Raw genomic sequence first — 20,688 nt, forward strand, 5'->3', positions numbered from 1 at the left:
TATTTTGGTAGCAAGCACACTTCAGTTTATACATGCGTAAGCTTTCTGTTTAATGTAAGTTGCTCATTTCATTTGTGGTTGCCATCAAAGTACTTAGCCTGGTTTAAAACACCAATTTTACACAGAACTGAAAAGCTCGCTCTACAATATTGAAGCCTATGCCTTTCTGACGACCTGCATCCAGCCATTTTAAGTCAACAAACATGTCTTTTCCCTGACCCTTTTGAGCTTTTGTTCAAAAGTTTGAAGGCTGCTTACTGACAAGTGATTTGTTTCCATTAGAACATGCCTCATTCCAGCCATCCGTGACCATTTTGTACTTAGGGCTTTATAACCAGCACGTCTCAACATTCCTAAAATCCCAGAGAGGATCTGAAAATAGAATAAGAAATGAGCATTTAAATTAAAAGCAACAGCCCTTGCATGAAGCTGCCAGCTTTTTATGGTAAATAGTGTCTTTTTGCCCACCCCCACTCTCTCTACTCCCGCTTCTTCACAGGGTTGTAAGCCGCATTTTCCATAATATTTTGCAATGCCACCTAGGGTTACATTCACTCTATTTATAGGGGCCTGTTTTAAAGTGAAACAGGTGTCAGATTGAATGAGGCTGTTGTCAGCATACATGTCCTCTTTGGGAAGGGATGGGAGGTTTACTACTTTCTGTACTTGGGGGATTTACAGTCTGATCGCTAATCTCTCTCTGCAAGGCTCAGTGGGAGGAGGGGAAGAGCAGAAGAACGGTGGAAGGAAAGGTTAGCTTTCTGATGCAGCTATGCAATGCTGCCTCTCTGCCAGCTCCATGCAAGCAGACCTTTTCTTTTTTCATGTGCTGAAACTGATCTGAGAGTTTGTGAAAGGGGCCAGACAGCCTGCCCTGAGGAACAAAATCCTTCGAATGGCTGTGAAACAGGCAGAGCTGAGCTGAGGTTTGGGGAACAGAAAACTCCCATCCCACTCACCTCTTTCCATCCATTGCACCAGAGACCACTTCTGAGGAACAAAGATCAGTGTGACGCTTCCATGCCTCTCCACCTTACACCACCTTTGCTGTTACCATCTGCTAAATAGCAAAGCACTAGTATCACATTCAGGAGCTCTGGGAGGAGGCAAGATACGGACCACCATGCTAAGTGGTGTAGCAATAAGCACCAGCGTAGAGTCCCTGACCCATGTTGCTCAGAGTTAGTCCAAGAAGGCAGCAAGCATATGAACAAATGAAGGGTGTGGTGGTGGCATGGGAAGATAAGGTAAAACTTAGAGAGAATTTAGTGAAAAGCAGAAGTCACAGCTCATTGCTTGCCTTTACTTTGACTTGCAGTTTAGTCATGGTTGTTGCCCAGGCAGTGATTTGTAATCAAGCAACAGAGGTCACTAAGACATTTGACACAGACAGGCAACAGTTCATGAATTGTTGCAACTACTAATCACTACCTGTATCAAAATAAATTTCTTAATACGCTGAACTAACACTCCAGTATGTGCCAGACATGATACAGTGGCAAGCAAAAGAGTTCCAGGAACACATCCAAACTACAGAAGTTGACTTGATGAACAGAGGGAGGACAAAGGTAATGTGATAAAAGTCAGACAGCTGAGGAGAGGAAGCAGAATGGAACAAAAGAAATCGTGAATGAAGCTGGCTTTTGTTACTGAGGATATTTAATGCATAGATAAGTGTCTTTTTGGCACAGAAAAGAGAGCAGGTCTTTGGGAAGCAGTGGAATGAGAAGCTCACAAATAGGATCAACGTGCATGGAGAAGCTGGGAGTGATGCTCAGGGTCAATGCCAACAGCATAGAGTACACCACAAAGACTGTCAACAGAGCTGTCAAGATGAAGATAGAGTTGTGGGTAAAGACAATAACAGAGACCATTTGATAAGTAAGGTGTTCCTTGCAGGTAAAAAAAGTTTCATGTGACAGCGGCAACAATGATTTAGAGGCATGTTGGACTCACCTGGCATCATCAGCATAGCAGTCTGGCTAGATTATGTATACTTTTAAAGTACTCACAGGTAACCATCAGGGATTTAGAACCTAACAACTTCCACAACACCTGAAAATGGGAGGATCTTTCAAGAGAAAAGATAACTAAACAACTAAAAAATAATCTGTAAGAGAGGAATATTTAAGGTGAGTTAGGACACCATGCTGATTTCCATTGGTAGAGAGTTATCTGTAGTTTGTGGAAAGATATAAGCCACATAAAACTGTCATATTTATCCAAGGAACAAGGCGTTAAGACAAATGGATTTACATGTGCAAAAATCCCAGTTCAGCGTGTGTTTGTGGATTTACTGTGATTCATCAGACATTCATGTTAATTGGCTATACAAATAACAGCTTACATTTTAAATTTAGTATTTGTACTTGGAGTTATCACTACTGTATGGTATTTGCGGTTACATTTGTGCACATATTTATGAACACTTGAGTTTTAAATATCACAAAAATATGAAAAGCTAATGACAAAACTATGAAAATCCCACTGCACGGAAATGCAGTGGAACTGTTGCAGAACTATTCAGTTTTGTTTTATTAAGCAAGGGAGCAAACTCTGAAAATAACAACAAAAAATATCACATAACTTCATGGAAAATGGGTTTGGGAGAAGACACACAAATATTTAAGTACAAAAGGTTACATTTTCAGAAGTGCTCACCAGCTCCCATTCCTGAAAATGAACACCAGACCCACTGGATGCTGAGTGCTGTCAAAAATCTAACCACTTCACTGAAGAGCCTAACTGGGAGCTGAACTGTCTTTGTAACCTGATCCCATTTGGGAGATGCAGCATACCAAATTCTTTGGAAAGAACTAGATCTTATCATTGCTGTTCCCAAATTAATAACACACAGTTGAAAGAGCTCTTTGTGCAATGTAAATAATTTTGATAACAAATTTACATGCTGCAAAAACAAACATGCAAACAAAACCCCAGAAGATATGAAGGTTTTTTTAGCAGGCTGCTCTTAAATTTGGTAAGGGACTTCAAAACAGGCAGCTGGGTAAATCCCCACCTGCTCAGAAACCCTGGGCACAACTTCACTGGACTTCACCCTTCCCCAACCTCCAGGGCTTCTGTTTCCCTTCGTGCACAAGAGCACAGAGAGAGATCTGAAGACTATTACAACAGACGTGGCTATGCTGGCTGCTGCACTGTCTTCCAAAGGATGGCACAACCATCTCTTCCATTTTGCCATCCCTGAAGCTGCCATGCCCAACTTCTTCCTCATGGCAGGATTCCGGTGTGTACAATATATATATATGCATATATGTATATATCCATACACGAAAGTTCAGAGTTCGCAGACGTGTTATCTGCAGGGGATTACAAAGCAGTTGCTTCCAATGGGAAAGCCTGCATTAGACCACCCTCTGGAAAGTGCTTGAATTCAGCTGTAACTACGAAACGCTTTCCAGACAAGATCTGCATCGCTCCAACATTTGTCAGATCTTGTGCTCTAAGCAAATGCTCATAGGTTGGATTACAGGAAACAGAGACAACAATAGTGATCGTTTTTCTTGCCATTTTAAGGTCCCTATCCCTAGTGTTCTTGGCAACTGATCGCCCACTCCAAAAGGATCACTATGTCTACCAGTTCAATTGAATCTGCTACCAGCTAGCTGTAGCTCTTCATTTTGTTCTACTGCCCTACAGATTCAGTTCATCTTTTTTTTTTTTTCTCAGATCACAGTTCTTACAACTATTTCTCAAAAATGTCCTTGATGCCTTCAGCATCATACAAATCTGCATTACATTTTCAGTGTGTGACAGGCCTTGATTCTTACGGGTCACCAAACCATATTTACAAAGTCCTTGTTGGCTACAGCAGAAGTCTGTACACCACTCTTTGTGCTGTACAAGTAATAAAATAATAAAAGCATCCACTGTGCAGCAGGAATTTCATGTTCACCTTTCAAAGGATTTGCCACCCTTATGGAGTTAATTTACATTAACATAAATATTCCATTAGTAGAAATGTTTATAACATACTTTTCTCTCAAGAGGCATTCTGCAACATGATTCTTCAACCACTTACGTTTGACTAATGTGTATCACATTTGAATAATATAAAAAGACAACTGAGTTAAGTGATTGAATGCCTGGAGAAAACCAATGTTAATTTCCACTAAAAGCAAAGCACATTCCCTTAATTTTGCAGCTTAATTACTGCAGTATTTGGCTCACAAATAAAAAATGGTTCAAGAAAAAGTCTCCAATAATAAGCTGCTGAAGCTTATTTTTCCCCTCCTGCGTAGCTCTAAGAAGGATTTGTCATATGCGTTATTTCAAGCCTGCTCCTGTGACCCAGACCAAGGCTGATAATGTTGAATACGTGCTTCCCAATAGGTTCTTAATGTAACCCAATACCCTTGCAGGAGCCTAGCATGGGGCGGCTTCTACATCCCGGGCTAAATTTGTGCCAAAAATCCACACAAAGAATATGCCTGAGGTCAAACAATGCTCTTCTCCTTGATACCTTCTGATAGGAAATTCTTCATGGCACTCTGGAATTTTCAGAAGAAGGTTTATAAGTACAGTTTAGAAATGAGGTATCTATTCTACTACTGAGCTAAATTGTTGCCCATACACTTTAAGTAATAGTAGCAGTGACTTGCTGAGGCTACTTGGTTAATATGAAGGTTATACTGTGTTTAATATAAATTTCAGCTCACTGATATATATAAATAGATCGAGTCAGTTTTCCTGCCACATAGAAGACAATCTTTAAAAAATTCCATTAACAGGAGGCAAAAGCAAGTCAGTAAGTAAAGAATATATTAAAGTGTAAAGCTTAACAAGCCTTCTAATTTATGCATAGAAAACATATTACTGACAGAGTTCAGACAAGCTCAGAACAAACTTGTGGCCATGAGCGGGATCACGCCTTTGACTTCAGTAGGAAGAGGGCAATTTACTTCATCTGGAATACAGCAGTGTCCTGATGTCTTAGATTATTATGGCTTAGTGGACTAGTGACCCAGATTTCTACTCCAGGCATCTGGAAACATCTCATAAGGGTCACTTAAAGTGTAATTATTCCTACTTTATCATGGTTATAGAAAGCTAACTTGCTTTGTGCGGAACTACTGTGAAATTTCTAAAACCAAATTGCTAAAAATTTAGCTCCAGTGACTTGTGCTCAAACACTCAGATTAGGATGGAATAGAAAAACAGAGAAAGATTAATTTGAGCCTTGTGAACAAATTATTTCCTTTAATGCCCTGCCTGTTAATTACTTCTTTCTTCCTGTAAGTAGTAAAATCTTTGATTCTGCTATGAATTATGGAAAAAAATCCAAAAAACGGCAATAGTAGAAAGAGAAACTTTCACTTCAACAACTTTTAAGAACAGAGGGTACGTTTCCCTGAATAAAACATGATCTCTTATGTCCTCAGTCTATCCCATTTCTGCAGACTCTCATCTTTGTGTCTGGAGTGCACACAGGTGCAGCATCACAGGGCCATTCTTTGAAGTAAGTGGACATTGACGTCTAGTTAGGCTTTTAAAACTCTTGATACCCTTCCAGTACATGGTATATTGAGGCAGCTGGCTTGTATTTTTTACTTCTATGGACAACATATGTCATGGACTTCTGCAGCACAGGCATAGAAACAGACACAAGGATAACGCCCATGAGGGACAGAGGACTGATTGGAAACAGAGGCCTTCAAGGGCTGCCTTGAGGACCAGCAAATTTAAGTCATTGTATTCAAAGCACCAAAATGAATGAATGTTAAAAAATTCGCTCTGTGATCTTATTGTTAAGATGGTCCCATTTCTCACATCCCACATTTGAGGTCTTGAGTAATATAAAGGTGTAGATAGTTACTTGCCCACTCATACAAGGGACCATTTGACACAATCAAACAGCCATGAGAATAACTACTATGCCCATGCAGATATTGTCCACAACTATATGCAAAGGCAAAACACCTCTTTAAGGGGATTAAATATGAAGAGTTAGTCTCAATTGCACCTTTTCTGTGTGTTAGTAGGAGTGTTTTTTGATTCGTACAGAGTTCTACCAGTTCAGAGATCTTTCTTATCTCCAGATGTCGTGTAAATTATTATCTGCTGAGTGAAGGAGGTGCCTTATTGTCAACAGTTGATAGAGGAAATGGTTATATCTGTGTGACTCCTACTCAGTACTTTTGTGTCTGGGTCTGTTAATTACATTTAGAGCCCAAAGCAGTAGAGCTGCTTTTCTGAACACCAGTCCAGCAAATAATCTAAGTGTATGCATCATTTTGCACATGCAGGTACATTCATGAAAATTGCTCGTATTTTTGAAGCTAGACAGGTGCTACAATTCCTTATGTGAATCCGATTTTTTAATGATGAATTAAAGTCTTATTCTCATGTCTAATGCCCATTTGAGTACACTACCACAGACAATTAAAAACAGTACCTGAACATTTCATGGCACTTCTGTAGACACCAGATAATGCCACGTAGGCAGTAGATGAACATTGCCTTATCTTGTGACTGCAAACACCTGCTCTGCATTGGACAGAAAACACAGTATCTTTGTTTTAGTGATTACTGCAGTTGGCAAAATGTTGCCACAAGAATGAATAAAGAAAAGGACGGACAATGCTACTTCTGTAAAACACCTTCTGTGCCACTGCAATAAAATGAAAACTGTGTACCTTAATGGAAATAAAAATTGGGTTATAGAACGGATGAGGCCCTGAATCTGGTTTGGTAAAACACAGGGCTGTAGAGCAGAGTGGAGGGATTTTGGAGTGTGCACAAAAGTAATTGGTACTAAACTGCTGTGGGGAACTTTCCATGCTAGGAGGGATTTGTGGCCCGGCCAGAGAGGATGTACAGCAGATGAGAAAACATGATGATACATCAGAGGGCGGAAGAGAAATGAAGTTGTCAAGCCTCAGAACAGTCACAGGAGCAAGAAGAGATGTGCGCACATCTCTGCACCATGAACCACACTCCCCCTTCCTGAGAAAACCAACAGTTACATAGCACCATCCATCAGATGTCAAGGAAAACACATTTGAAACATATAAAACAAAACAGCAATCCTAGCACTTGAACTGTACTGACACTTCATACCTGTAATTGCATTCAAAACAATAAACTACAAGCAGCCAGACATTCACAGTGCATTTGATCACACAGAGTTATGAAGCAGTGTCAAAAAATAAGAGGCCTTCCAGAGGACTTCTTTGTAAGTGTGCCTGATGGTGGATGCTTGCCACCTGTGTCTGATACCTATGTGAAGGATTCAAGCCCCAATTTTCTTCCAACAATGCAGGAGAATCTGCAGTATGTTGAAAGGACTACACACATTTGAAACTCCTATATAAATATATGAATATGTATCATTGGCATTATCATGTGGAGTTACCCACAGCTCTGCCCACAAAGGGGAAAGGATAGAGTTACCTTGCCTTCCCCTTACACTTTCATATACCAGCATAAGCTCTGCCACTGAAGAACCAGAGCCTTAAGAAGAATCACCAAAACGCCTTCCCAGAGAAGGGCATTTATGAGGAGACATAACCAAGACGCAGCTATCTGCCTAATAGGCACGTTTCTTTTTTGTTTTACAGTGAAAATATATTCTTAGCATTCACAGTAGTACTTTTTCAAAGAAAGGTTATATAAAGCGATACAACACACATACTCAGACACACAAAAAAGAAATGTGAATGACTCACTGCATTTATGCAAACTAAGTTGCATAAGCCTGTTTTTCTCAGTTCTTGAAAAAAAAAAACAACCAAAAAAAACAACCAGCACATCCACCACCCCAAAAAATGAGCTGAAATTCTCAGTTATGAAAGTTAAAATTGTTGATTAAAAGCAGAACTCCCTCAGCTTCTCGGAGTCCTTCACGCCCACATCTGGTATAGTGTTTACCAATGGATAAAAATAGAAAGTTGAAACTTAATAGACCCTAACATTTATCACAGCATTCAAGAATCAAAACAGAAAACATCAGAGAAGTGGAACTGACTTCAGACAAAGTAACCCTGAAAACAGAGAGATCAACAGCTATGTTTTGAAGAGAATTTAGTTAATCCTCACTGAAATACTACCCTCTAGGTACTTAGCAAGGGCAGGCTAGAAAGAAAATAATCACCTGTACTTTAACTCAACAGGTAGTTAACCTAACAATGCAACTTCAATTTAGTTTTCTTTTTTTTTTTTTTTTTTAATATTGTGGAATTTCCTCTAAATGATTACATTCTTGACATATTAGTTGTTGGCAGATGACATCAGAGGAGCTGGCTTCTTTAGACATGGACAAAATCCACCTTTCTTGCTAAAGGCCAGGGGTGTTTTCTTATCTGTCAGAGTCAGCACGAAGGCTAGAGGTGGGACATGAGCAGATGGGGAACTCCATACATCACCATTTGGGGGTAGAAGAACCATTATCTGTCCCAGGTGCAAGACATCACTGATCAGCCAACCAGCAATATCTGCTCAACTTTGGATTTGGAAAAGACATCAACACTTTGGCACGCCAGTCTTGAGATCTGCCAAACCATGCTTTTAAACAGGCCACAAAATTTAGATAGATGAAACCCTGAACTATGGAAGGTGTTAACACAAAATGAACCTTCTCATATCTTCTCAGAAGTGTGACCCACAATAATTTAAGGGAGAGTTTGCAAATAATCCTTCTCTTAATTGCAGTAGTAGCATTACTCTGGTGAATTATTCAAATCTACTGCTGATGAGATAGCATCAGGCCAGAAAATTATGAGTCAGCTAACCCACTCTCAGAGAATCCTGTTCTCCCTCTCTCATTCACAGCACATAGGCAGGCAGCACGCAAGCAGCCTGAGACTGATGAGCAACTGCAACCTACAAGAGCCCAAATGTCAAGTCCAGGGCACTACCGACAGGCTGAAGCACCACTCGTGAGAGCAAAGGTGGCGAGACCCGAGTGTGTCACTGCCCGTGTCTCTGAGGCCGAGCAGAGTGATAATGCCAGGGCGGACAGGAGGACCCTGGCCATGATGGGGTGGAGAAGGGCAGAGAGCTGCACTGGTAAAGGACAGCAGGGACAGCAGCGGAGGAGGGAGGCTGGGTCAGAAGGAACTTGAGGCAAGGCAACAGAAATCTGAAAGGCGAGGCTGTTTTACAGATGACACCAAGTAGTCATTAGAACGGGACATATTATATGTAAAAAGAAAACCCTGAGCATATTTTGAGTCAGAGACTGCATTCTGGCACCTTCATTCCAGCTTTGTGACTGCAGAAGAAGCCCCTGATGGCATTCTAGCCTCACAACTCTAGGAGCTGCCTGTTTGGTTTTACATGATACATGGGTCACGAGTTCGCGTCCTGTGCCCGCTGCCTGTTACTTATTCAATATGACAGACACACAGAAAATAGAATAGAGTATATTTAGAGGAAATAAAAGCCTAGACTTTATGGCCACAAGCCACAGCTTGATGGTTCTGTAAGATATCTTTAGAAAAATACCATTTTCTGTGTTGTGGTAAAATAACATTTTCTATTTGAATAAAATATTGATTTTTGAGCTACAGAGTTGGTGCTACAGGTGATAAAAAAATTCTTCCTCTTCATCACAAGAGCAAAGAGGTAGTCATTTTCAGAGACCTCAGGGACAACCAGACTTCAGTTTCAAACTGTTGCCAGTACAGCAGGTTTGCAGTATAGGTTCCGAGCACAGTGGTAACCCAACCATCTGCCTGTGGTCCTGCCTCAGACACAGGGACAGACAGCATTCAGGAACCAGCTCTGTTCTGCAGACAGCCCAAGGCAAAATCTGCAGTCCTGCCACCTTCAAAAGTGAATCTCGGCTAACAGGAATGATGCTGAGAGGAGCTACATTCATGGGCTCTAAGCACTCCAGGCAATAGTCCACACTTTCCCTAAGATGCTTCTGGTATTAGAATGGAAAGCCTTTCAAAACTAAAACTACTGGAGGTTTGGTTTCAGAAAAGACATCCAGGTACCACACACAGTCAGCTACTGCATGGACCTCCTCTCCACTTCAGGACACCTCAGGTCAGTGCAGGAGACAGTGCTGAGCTGGGGGAAAGCACACCAGGCCAGACAGCAGCAAGGCTGAGATGACGTATTTGCTAAAGCCCAGTCAGTAAAACACTAATGAAACAAATTTCAATAATAAAACCACAGCAAAAAGTTCCCTTCTGGGACACCCAATGAAGGATATTTTGTACAGCTGACTGCTCTAACATGCTTCAAAAGCAAGTTGCTGCAGGTACCAGAAACATGTAGCACCACAACACAGAGCTTTGCGTGGGTCATTTGTGGGGCACTGTGCCACAGAGACTGAGTCCAGAAATGATATAACGTTGTCAGCTGACACAAACAAAAAAATATCTGTGCATTAATGAAACTTACATGTGTAATCACAAATAAATTCAGTTTGACTGGTATAAAAATATGGTGGTTGAGAATGACAAAGGAAGAGCTGAAAGAAAACGTGACATGAATCTAAGACCCATCCTTTAATTCTATCAACTCTGTCCTATTATATGTAGCAATATATATTAACTTTGAGATTTGAAGATGCCTTTTTATTCTGAAGAATAAAATAAAAGAAAGTCTCAGTCCTACCAAGTTTTATGTGGGTAGTTAATTTTATTTCCTCAGTTAGTCAAGTGACTTAAAGTCACACCATGCACAAGTCTGCATATAATGTCAACTTTTCCTTGTCAGCATTTTCAGAAGAGGAATTATTTTGAATGACTAATACAAGCCAGTATATTCTGCATGTACAATTAATACTATTTCAGCCCCAGACAAACAAACCAGTTTATTTCCTGCATTCTGTCCTTCAAACAACATGACAGGGGACAAAGGGAAAATGCGGGGTCAGATGGTGCAAAATTTCAGTTTTACAAGAATTCGTTTTACTGAAAGCTGCCAAAAATATCTACTGTTTTTTCATGGCCTCATCCTGATCAATGACAAGGAGCTCTGAATTTCACTGGAGATGGAGAAGATTACATGGTGGTACTCTGTAGTGCTTACACTGAAAAATGAACTTTATTTTTAGGAAGTACAGACTCTATAATACTTTCAGAAAATACCACCACCACACCCAGCTTCTATTTCAAGGGACAGGCAAGAATCTGCAAATTCAAGCTGGATTAATTACACCACTGATTTAAGGCGAAGGCAGGGATTTTTTCTCTGTATTTTTCACCAGTTCTCTACAACTTCCTGATCACTCTATTCCTTGTGAGATTACATGAGCGCAAAGAAGAAATGCTGATTGAAAAAGGAAAATGAGAATGACTCAGAAACTTTGCGTTAGGTATTTACAGTGGACAAAAGCATGCTTTGTCTGAAAATGATAGTCCAGTTGACAGATTATGTACTGGGTTTTGCTGAGGCCATAATTTGTAATTTTATAGGTTGACACAGCAGTTACAAGTGCTAGATGTCAACTGGTTGGCTGAAACCAGAAGACAGACACCCTAACCCTGCAAAACACCAGTCTGACTGAGTGAATCTGGATAGTTGTGACTTTGTAAATCACACACAGAAGGTTTCTGACCAAGAACCTGTGTGCTAACCACATGTAACACACTGCTGCTCTAATCCACTGGGATTAGGCAAATCACTTCCTGACCAAAAAGCATCACTGCTGGGCACCCTTCCCCAGCAGACAAGCCCAAGAGGATAATGATGGGAATTAAACTGTTCTTTCACCCCCAGAGGCAGGGCTGTGCCACACTGGCAGGGCTGCTCAGGAAAGGTGGAACAATTGCTGTGTTGTCTGCCTTGGCATTGATGTAGGATGCTAGGCTCTGTGATTGCACTACACAAGTCACATGTGACATCCGAATTCACTCCCTGGTCCTGAGAAGATTGCTGAAGAGCCAGATAGAGGGGCTGTTTTATTTCCATAAAGATTGTTTAAAATATGTTTCATGTATGAGGGTATGATGACCATGCTGGTACAAGTGTGACTATATTGATTACACATTATTGAATATATCGGTGTCTACATTTAATAAAGACATATTAAAGATATAATACATAAATATATGTAGTATACTCATGTGTTTTTCACAGAATTACACATCATTCCTTCCTGGAACCATCACTTTAGCTACACACAGAGTTATTGCTCACCTGAGTTCTTCTAAATTTACTTCAAAGATATTTGTACTAGATTTAAGGTATACTGCATTTTAATGTTAATTATGCCATTCCAGACATTAAATCCACCAATATCTGCTAAAACTACCAAACACCACGTCCAACCCATGATTTACTGTTTAAACAGACCCTTTATCTAACTGGGAAGAGGTATAAATGAGGCCCAAGCGCTCTGCTCAGGATATTCTTCTTCAGAGTATTGCTAAGAGCTCAATTAATGCTTTGCCACCTGCAGTTGCTTCTGATGGGCAGAGGCTGCATGATGACTGGATGTGGGAAACTACAGTGGCTCTGTGGAATCCTTGACAGAGAGTATGGGAACAGAGAAGATACTGAGGTTTACCCTTGAGAAGGATGGGAGTAAAGGAGTATCCGGAGATATAAAGTTGTACCTGTGAGAGAGAAGGGAGCAGAAGAGTAACACTGATGATAGCAAAATTAGTCAAAGAGATGTTACTGCTGTAACTTGTAACCAATAGTGAAGAGACACATGGATTGGTAGAACTGTATAAAAATGCACTTGTGGCAATAAATGGCATCCACTACTTTCATCCTGGAAGAACCTGGTCCATGTCATTTGTCCTTCTCAACCACGACAATTGGAGCACCGATGACAACAGGGAACTGATCTGTCGTTTAATAAAACTTTTCCATGAAACATTGTTTGCTCTGCTTGTACTCCGAAAACAAGCATTTGTTAATTTTAGCATACAGCATGAGCACAGATGGGTCTACGTTTTGCTGCTGTAACCTAAACCAGTACTAGAAATCTAGTAGCATACAGCTACAAACTGGCACATGAGCAATTTGACCCATTTCGTAATCTTCAGATTCAACTTTAGCTGTGAGTTCATTATAATTCCAATACAAAATGACTTGGAGAACAAGAGAACAGCAACAGTCTGTGCAATTTTCTGCTTTACATACTTACTAAATAGTCATAGGCATATGTGCATTGCCTCTGCAGATATCTCGTATATGCAATTATGTGATCATTTTTAGTATACATACCTCTTTTATTCTCATTTTCAAGGATAAAGACTCTGATAACATAAATAGGTGGTAGCAGAAGGTCTTATGTATTTGACTATTGAAAAAAGGGACAGTGCAGTCAGGTCAAAGAATACTGTAAGAGAAGCCTACTCAGAAAAATGGTAATGAAGGGAGGATATGCTGGTTCTGTAAAAGCAAGACCTCTCTCAGCTGCTGCATCTCTAACACCTTTCAGTCCAGCTCATTCTCAATTGCAAGTTCTTTATAAAAACTTCTCCATTAGTAGCTATGGGTAACCTGACCAACCTTGGAGCTCTGCCTTCTTCCCTACTTGCAGAGGTATACTTGGGTTTGGGGGAAGAGAATAAATAAACAAAGATGTGGTACACCGGTCCTGAAAAACAAACAGGTCAGGCATGACACACCAAGCTACCATTTTGATCCACCACTGCCAAATGGAAAGATGCCCTGCATGGCCAGACAGCTGGAGTCCCCTGTCTTCTGAGGGGTCAGTCATATATTATTTTACAGGTAGTTGAGCTACTGCAAGAAGAAGGGAGCGTGGGGACTCATAAGCCAGCAACAGTTGCAGGAGCGGGATCAGAGACGTGAGAAATATTTGGGTGGTGTTAGCTGCCACAAAATTTAAGTCTGTCAAAATCATGGAAAAATTTCAGTTGTGTACTTCTATAATAACATGTCTTCTGATGTATTTCACAAGAAGCCTCTATTATGTGGAAACAGGTGAATGAACACAAGCACAGACTATTTCCCAGCACTGCCCTACAAAAGCAGTATTTACTGCTTTTCTTTGCATTAGAAAGCCTCAAGATGACATACAGGAATTAAGTCCTGTCATCCCTCTGGGGTAAAGTATTAGCCTTCTTTGCAAATGCAACACAACAGCAAGCTCAGAAGCACCTTGTGTATCCTGATTGCTAGCTTCACTCGCTAGGCTCCAGGCCACATCTACATAGCATAAAGATCCCTTTCTCAAGAGACATAGTTCAACTGGAGGAGAAAAATGGCAGCGGAGCACGCGTTTGCTCCCAAGCCCCCTCACTACACCTGCTCAAGAAGGGATTTCCTGTCCTGTGCAAGGAGTTCTTCTAACTAATACCAAAATTTCCACTCCACCAAGTTAACACCCCTGTTCCAGCTCAGCAGGCAAGAATTTAGGACAGTGGAACCATGAGAAAGAGATTGTGGACAGTCTCCCCTCACCCACTGCCCAGGGCCTGCTTTGCCATCTGAGAAGTCTCCTTCTTGGAGGTGCTCCATGAGAGGGAAAGAAGGTGTTGTGGTCCCAGGTACCACTTGTAGGGTGTTTTTGTGGTTTTTTTGGTGGTTTTTTTTGGTTTTTTTTTTTTTTTTTTTTAGGTTCACTGTATTAATTAGAATTCTGGAGAGATGAATAAAAAGTCCTATAACGCACTTTGAAAATTTGTATTTCACACCAGATGTGTGTTTTAACTTAAAAGTCTCGGGGGCCCGTTGCCACAATGTGCTATGTCTCCCACTATTACACCAGACATCATCATTGTCTTCTAGCTGCATTCCATGTGCTTTGCAGACAGCCTTTTGTACCTCATATTTCATCAGCCATTAGAATACTGAGAAATAAGCCCCATTCTATAGAAGAATTAGGCCTTCATTTGTATCAAATCCAGTATGCTGCAAATCCTAAACTGAAAGAAATTCTGACTCAGAGACAAAAAAAAAAAAAGTACGTACCTACATTACAATCCTCAGAACAAAAATACACACAGGCCTTGTCTGTCCATGAAGCCATCCGAGCCCTTACAGGACTGTGTTGAATGTTGCACTGCAGAATAACATAAAACTTCCTTGGTCTAGCTGGTTACAGACCTCATTCAGGCCCAGACTTCAGTCTTAGAATATAGAAACCAGGTGTTTCTCCTGTCTGCCCTTGAACGGGCTAAGTCTAACACACGTACGCCAGTGTATTTTGCTCATTGGGTCAGGCTGATATAAAATAATAGCCACCACTTTATTTTTCAGCATAGATGGAGCTGATACGTATTCTACCCTGGATGTGGGACAATCAGAAGTCATGACTTCTTTTCCTGAAGAGATGCAACTGTTAATTTCACAGCAAAGCACTGTGGGTGCCTCAGCCTAGAGAGTAGTGTGTTCAAAACTACTGGAATTGCACTATTGACCAGCAAATTACTGACATGGACGTAGGGTGCGCATGAAAGCACACAGAATGAATGAGACTCCATGGGTAGGAAACAGGGCCACCCACCCAAGGGTGAGGAGACCTCCATTCTGGTCACCAGATGAAGTAAGGAAGCAGTCATATGAGCAGGAACAAGAACTCAGGCCTTTTCCTTGCCAGTCATGAAACGCAAAACAAAACAAAAGTTTACACACTGAAAAAAATCTCTAAGGCAGAAGGGCAAAGGCAGTAGCCCAGCAATTGTACTATTGCCTTGCAGCAAGGAACAAATGTGGATTTGAACAGAGGAGACAGATTAATTTGAATTAATTTGTCTCAGAAGTCAGCAATCCACTTGCTGTCTAGAGAATGCAGAAGTTTCAATGCTAGCGTCTGGATTCTACTCAGAAACCCAAACATTTGCTGTCTACCAACACTGTCTCCTGGATGTGACCTGCTCTCTGACCAGGCCTGTGACAGCCTTTCACACAGCTGTTTCCCCTTCAAAGAGCCGCTTTCCCCTCAAGCTAAGTGGTCCACATCACCCCAATAAGCTCATTATAATCAAGCGTGCTGGTATTTTCTGCTTAGCTTCTGACATTCTTGTCTGTTGAAACTCCTCTGACCTTGGGGCTGTATCCCACGGATCCTGCTTTAATCCACCCCTGCATTTTTCCATAATGAGGTTCATATACTCCTTTACACCATATACAAACACACACACAGACGATGTTTTAAATAATTAGTAATTTTCCCTTAAGGGTAAAAATGTTCTGTAATAGTATTTCTTTTTGTTATGAAATAATGTAAACGATCTTGGTGTGGTAATATTTTGTAATATGGCTGTGTTATGCAATTAAAGCTGCAGGGTTCAGATGCACCTGGAGATACTGACACATGCTGGAGACTTAGAGCTGTTGAAGAACAGTTACACATCCCTATGCATGTATATATACACGTGCATAAATACACAAACAAAATTACATACCCATAATCTGCCTGCATACTTTAAAAAAAAATACCAAGCAAAATAAAGTCTGTGTAGCTTAATTTTTGCTCATTTCCTCTTCAAATGAAGATCCCTTTGTAAACCTTGAAAAATAAAATTTGTGCCTCCTTTTTAGGGAGGTAGAGCTGACCTCTTGCCTTCTCTTCTGCTAAGACATGTAAACCCTGTGGTGTGTGTTTGTGACGGTGCAACTCAATATCCTCAACTTTAATTTTGTTTCTTGTCAGCTTTCAATTTAGTTTTGATGAGGGAAATGTAGAAACATGCCAAATGTTCAAGTTCAGAAAGCAAGTTCTACTGCCAACATCATGAGAATTTAATTGTTTAGTTAGACTTTTTTTCCTTATTCTCCTCTAAGGTCATGATTGGGTTAAGGTGATGTGAATGAAATAACATTCGCATGAAAAACAGTTTCTCATTTCATCTTCCTCTTTCTTTAATTCCAACAAAGACTGTGGCTGACTTTGCATAACCAGAAGTTTATCTCAAAATCAGCCAGGACGATGCGCTTGTGCCTAGAGAAGTTAACCATCAGCGGAGTTATACATCAGACTGCTGGCTGCCTCAGCACAAGCATCACAGTAAATCACATGCCCGTCCTGGCAGAACAAGCATTTTTTTCACATTTCCCATTGTCCCACAGATTCTTTCATCTCGGGATTGTGCAATAAAAATCTGTGTAGGAAAGGTGGGCTTTTAATACTCACCAAAAAGCTGGTGCGAGAAGGGACAGGCTACAGTGCAGTTCCATTTTGTGAACAAACACACAGATGTGGCTGGCACTGACCAGTTCAGTTTTACATCTGAAACACAGAATGACAAATTGTCCTCAAAGCATCTATTTGTGTACCATACCAGTTTTGACCATTCCTGGAGATGGTCTGTCATCTACAGCACTTGCATGACCCCAGCACACTTTACCCATACAATGTGTGTAAGATCTACCTGTCCTTGTAGCAAGCAACCTCAGGATCCTCTAGGAGGGATCTCACACCACATTGTACACTCAGTGGTGGTCACCATGAGATGGATCTCACAGCTGAAACTGCAGGTCTAGGCAGAGAGCTCAGGGTCTTTGGCTCACAGGAGGTAAGTGTACTCTTCAGTACACTACAACGGAAGATGTATCTGAGTTTCCTCTCCCACCTTTCCTTTCCATGACAGCTTGTCTCCAGGTGTCAATTTGGTTTCAAGCCCAACTGATTCTACCTATCAGCACAACAGCTGTCAATGCTACTGACAATGTATTTACAGAGAGACGTTTTCAGACTGAGCATTACAAGTGAAGTTCAGGGGGTCTAAAGGGAGGTCTGCTATAGAGCATATACTGAACTCTCTGATAAGAAGTGTTATGCTGCTTGCTGCAAGCGTGTAACTTACGTGTGAGCCTAAAGTTACCTGTAGAGTCAAGGGAAAGGGGTTGATGGTGCCAGCAGGCATGATTTAGAACACTTACATCTATCTGGGCACCTCCAGATAGGAAGCATTTACTCCACTTAATTAGGAAAATGAAATCTTGATTTGGGGAATTATTGATCTTGCCAATCTCCAATAAACAACGAGGATTCTTAATGCTTCACAGGATTAGACCCTAAGGAGCTGTGCCTCAGATACACAAATGCTGCCAGACAAAAATTTTGCACTGAGATCATTAACGTGAAATCCCTACCATCAAGATTGCTTTTACATTCAGCTTTCTGCATCCATCATTCTAGGGTATAGCCAGATGCTATAGAGATAACAAATACCACCTTCACCACCTTCTTTCATCTGAACCCTTACATTTAATCCTTATGCCAACAGTTATGACAAAATGATCTAATACTGAAAATACTATACTATCAGTTTGTTGTTATGTCAATCACCTATAGGTGCACAGGGAATCCAAATGACTTTTTCCTTTCTCTTTCAGCAACTGTCAAACCACACTTTTAATCCAAGAAATTATTTTAAAGCAAACATAAGAACCCTATTTCACTAAGATGCCTTACCAGTGCTTTTCTTTCTTTCCATGTGAATAACTCTCATTTTCTTTTTCATAATTACAGAAAACAGGCTGGTTTTTAATGTCTCTTCCAGCAGAGCTGAAGATGTTGATTTCAGACTCATTCAGACTTTAAAGCCTAATTCATGCAGTTGATCCACAACATTAACTGGAGTGCAGGTCTCATCAATTTGATAAAGTGTCTTTATAACAACAGATGGTAATTTGTTGATACTTAAAGCTCTAAATGGACTCTGTTACAAAACCACTTAAAAATGCTTTCTTTAAAAAAAGAAAAAAAACAACCAACCAACAAAAAAAAACCCCACACAAGTGTTCAGATACTTTAACCCAAAGAAATTGCTGACAGATTTGTTTTCAGCCCAGCAGAGTAAAGAGCTGACAACATATTTTTGCTGGATATGGTAACTTGGGTCTATTTTTAGGATTTTTTTTTTTAAGTACTCAAAAATAGTAGTGGGCTTAAAAATCAGCATCTGCTTCTAGCAATGAAATAATTCTTTGAAGAACAGATAATAGGCACAAAAAAAGCCCACCCCCAAGTGTTACATTCTGTGATTTTGTGATTCTCCACAGCAAGACTGAAAGTCACAATTATGCATTTCTTGTAAGCACTGTTTATTTTATAAAACAATACTGCAGGATTATAACACCCCTGTAAGTGTTCAATACACCTATTTATCAGTTATTAATTCACCAGCATAAACTGTTTACATTTCAGCCAAGAATGACTAACCGGCAAGTGCTATCACTATTGCTTTTATGACGTAGAATACCCCAAGGCTGCTGACATTCAGAGCACAATGCAGACTCTCGCCCTTTCTTACTTTAACCTGGGTTTAGTTAAGGTGGGAAGAATTTATTTGTAGGGAATGATTGTTTTTTTTAAATGGTCCTTACAGCTATTCTGCAACTAGGATTTGCAAATGCATGTCAAGAAATCTGAGCTGGGTCGCGTCCAGCTAGTTTGGATACTGATAACAATGAATCACTATGTCAGTGCAAGACGGCCCAGGACCTGGATGTCTGCTCGTTGGCTGATGCCTGTCACCACAGTTTCCCAATCCTCAGCAGAGTTTATGCCTCTGACAGCTAGAAAGAATGACTGACTCCACAACAAGACAAAACCCGGCCCCGCAGATATCCCCTATGCTCTACCCATGCATCAGTAGCCTTAGGAAACAAAGCAGTACTATTATCAGTCAGTCCTCACCCTGTTATCTTTTGAACCCTTACACAACGTAAATCACACTTGAAAGAGGTAGAGGAGGAGGATCCATTGGTTTTCTACAAATGGGTTCATGGAAGACAAAGGCTCAAGATCACAGCCCCTTCCCACCTCCCTCCTAGAGAAAAAATTGCGTAACTGGGTCATCACTCGTCCTCTTGGAAGGTTCCAGCCAGAGACAGCAGGTACCCACAGTGAGACGGTACACACCCCATCTTCTCCTCAGCAGGGGAGGTGGTGGGCAGCAGAAGCAGGGGTTGCATGGAAGGAGGGCTAGAAGGTGGCAAAGGACAAACAGGGGGAGAAAACGGGCTCCACTAGTATGAATACTAGTGGGACTGTGTTTGCTGGTTCTGTGATTTCAGTAAAGGTGGCAAATTTTGAATTGTAGTAATTGCAGTTCAAAACAGTTCAAGGTTTTGACCCACAGAACAGCAGTTATCTTTTCAGTATAATTTGCAAGAAGGACACTGTGGAATTTTTGCCCTATGATACTCCAGGAAAAAAAAAAAGTATTTTTAAGGTATTAAGATAAAATCTTCTTTAGATAGAGAATAAAATATACCACAGCACGATGCTTCAAACAATATGTAGGATGACTTACAGACAATCAATATGACAAAGTGGAGCAGCTTTGGAAGTAGTAGTATTTCACAAGTACCATTTCTAACAAAATCATCATCATGGTATTTAATTAAAATCAAATCTCCTAACAGCAGCAGTTCAGAAAAGGAGATACTCTGATTTCATATTCATACCCAGTGGGTTAGAATTTTTGTGAAAATTAATTGTGTAACATTTAAAAGACCTGCTAGTGACCACTTCAGCAACAGTATTTAGGCTTTCACATTTTGACCAAAAAAAAAAAAAAAGAGCAGAAAAATCCTGGAGAAATATAGGCCTGTTGGTCTACCCTGTTCTGGCAAGGACAGGACTTCTTCATAGTCATGTGCAAGAATGACCTACCTCTAGTAAACAATTATGAAATCATTTATTCATGAGGGAAAGTTGTTAATAATTTTTCTGAGTCAGTAGTCAATAACTAGCCCAAGAAAGGGGGGGAAAAAAAAAGTAATTAAGGGAAGTGGTGGGTTTGACAATTCTAAGTGTTCTCTGGACCTCGTCCA

General features: G+C 40.6%; 2 protein-coding genes across 2 annotated transcripts in view; both read right to left on the minus strand.

The window, feature by feature from the left end:
• LOC309451225 (tubulin polymerization-promoting protein family member 2-like) overlaps positions 1-13,170 on the minus strand; it is an 80,550-nt gene extending 67,380 nt beyond the window's left edge. The window contains 1 exon segment of the mRNA XM_082074791.1: positions 13,156-13,170. The gene's annotated coding sequence lies outside the window, so the exon portion shown is untranslated.
• The window catches only part of AUH (AU RNA binding methylglutaconyl-CoA hydratase), a 158,402-nt gene that overhangs the window by 12,764 nt on the left and 124,950 nt on the right, over positions 1-20,688 (minus strand). The window contains exon 13 of the transcript XR_014186212.1: positions 17,036-17,131. The gene's annotated coding sequence lies outside the window, so the exon portion shown is untranslated. The remainder of the gene's footprint in view (positions 1-17,035; positions 17,132-20,688) is intronic.

The sequence above is a fragment of the Streptopelia decaocto genome (genome assembly GCF_964273445.1).
Source record: "Streptopelia decaocto genome assembly, chromosome: Z".
Classification (NCBI taxonomy): Eukaryota; Metazoa; Chordata; class Aves; order Columbiformes; family Columbidae; genus Streptopelia; species Streptopelia decaocto.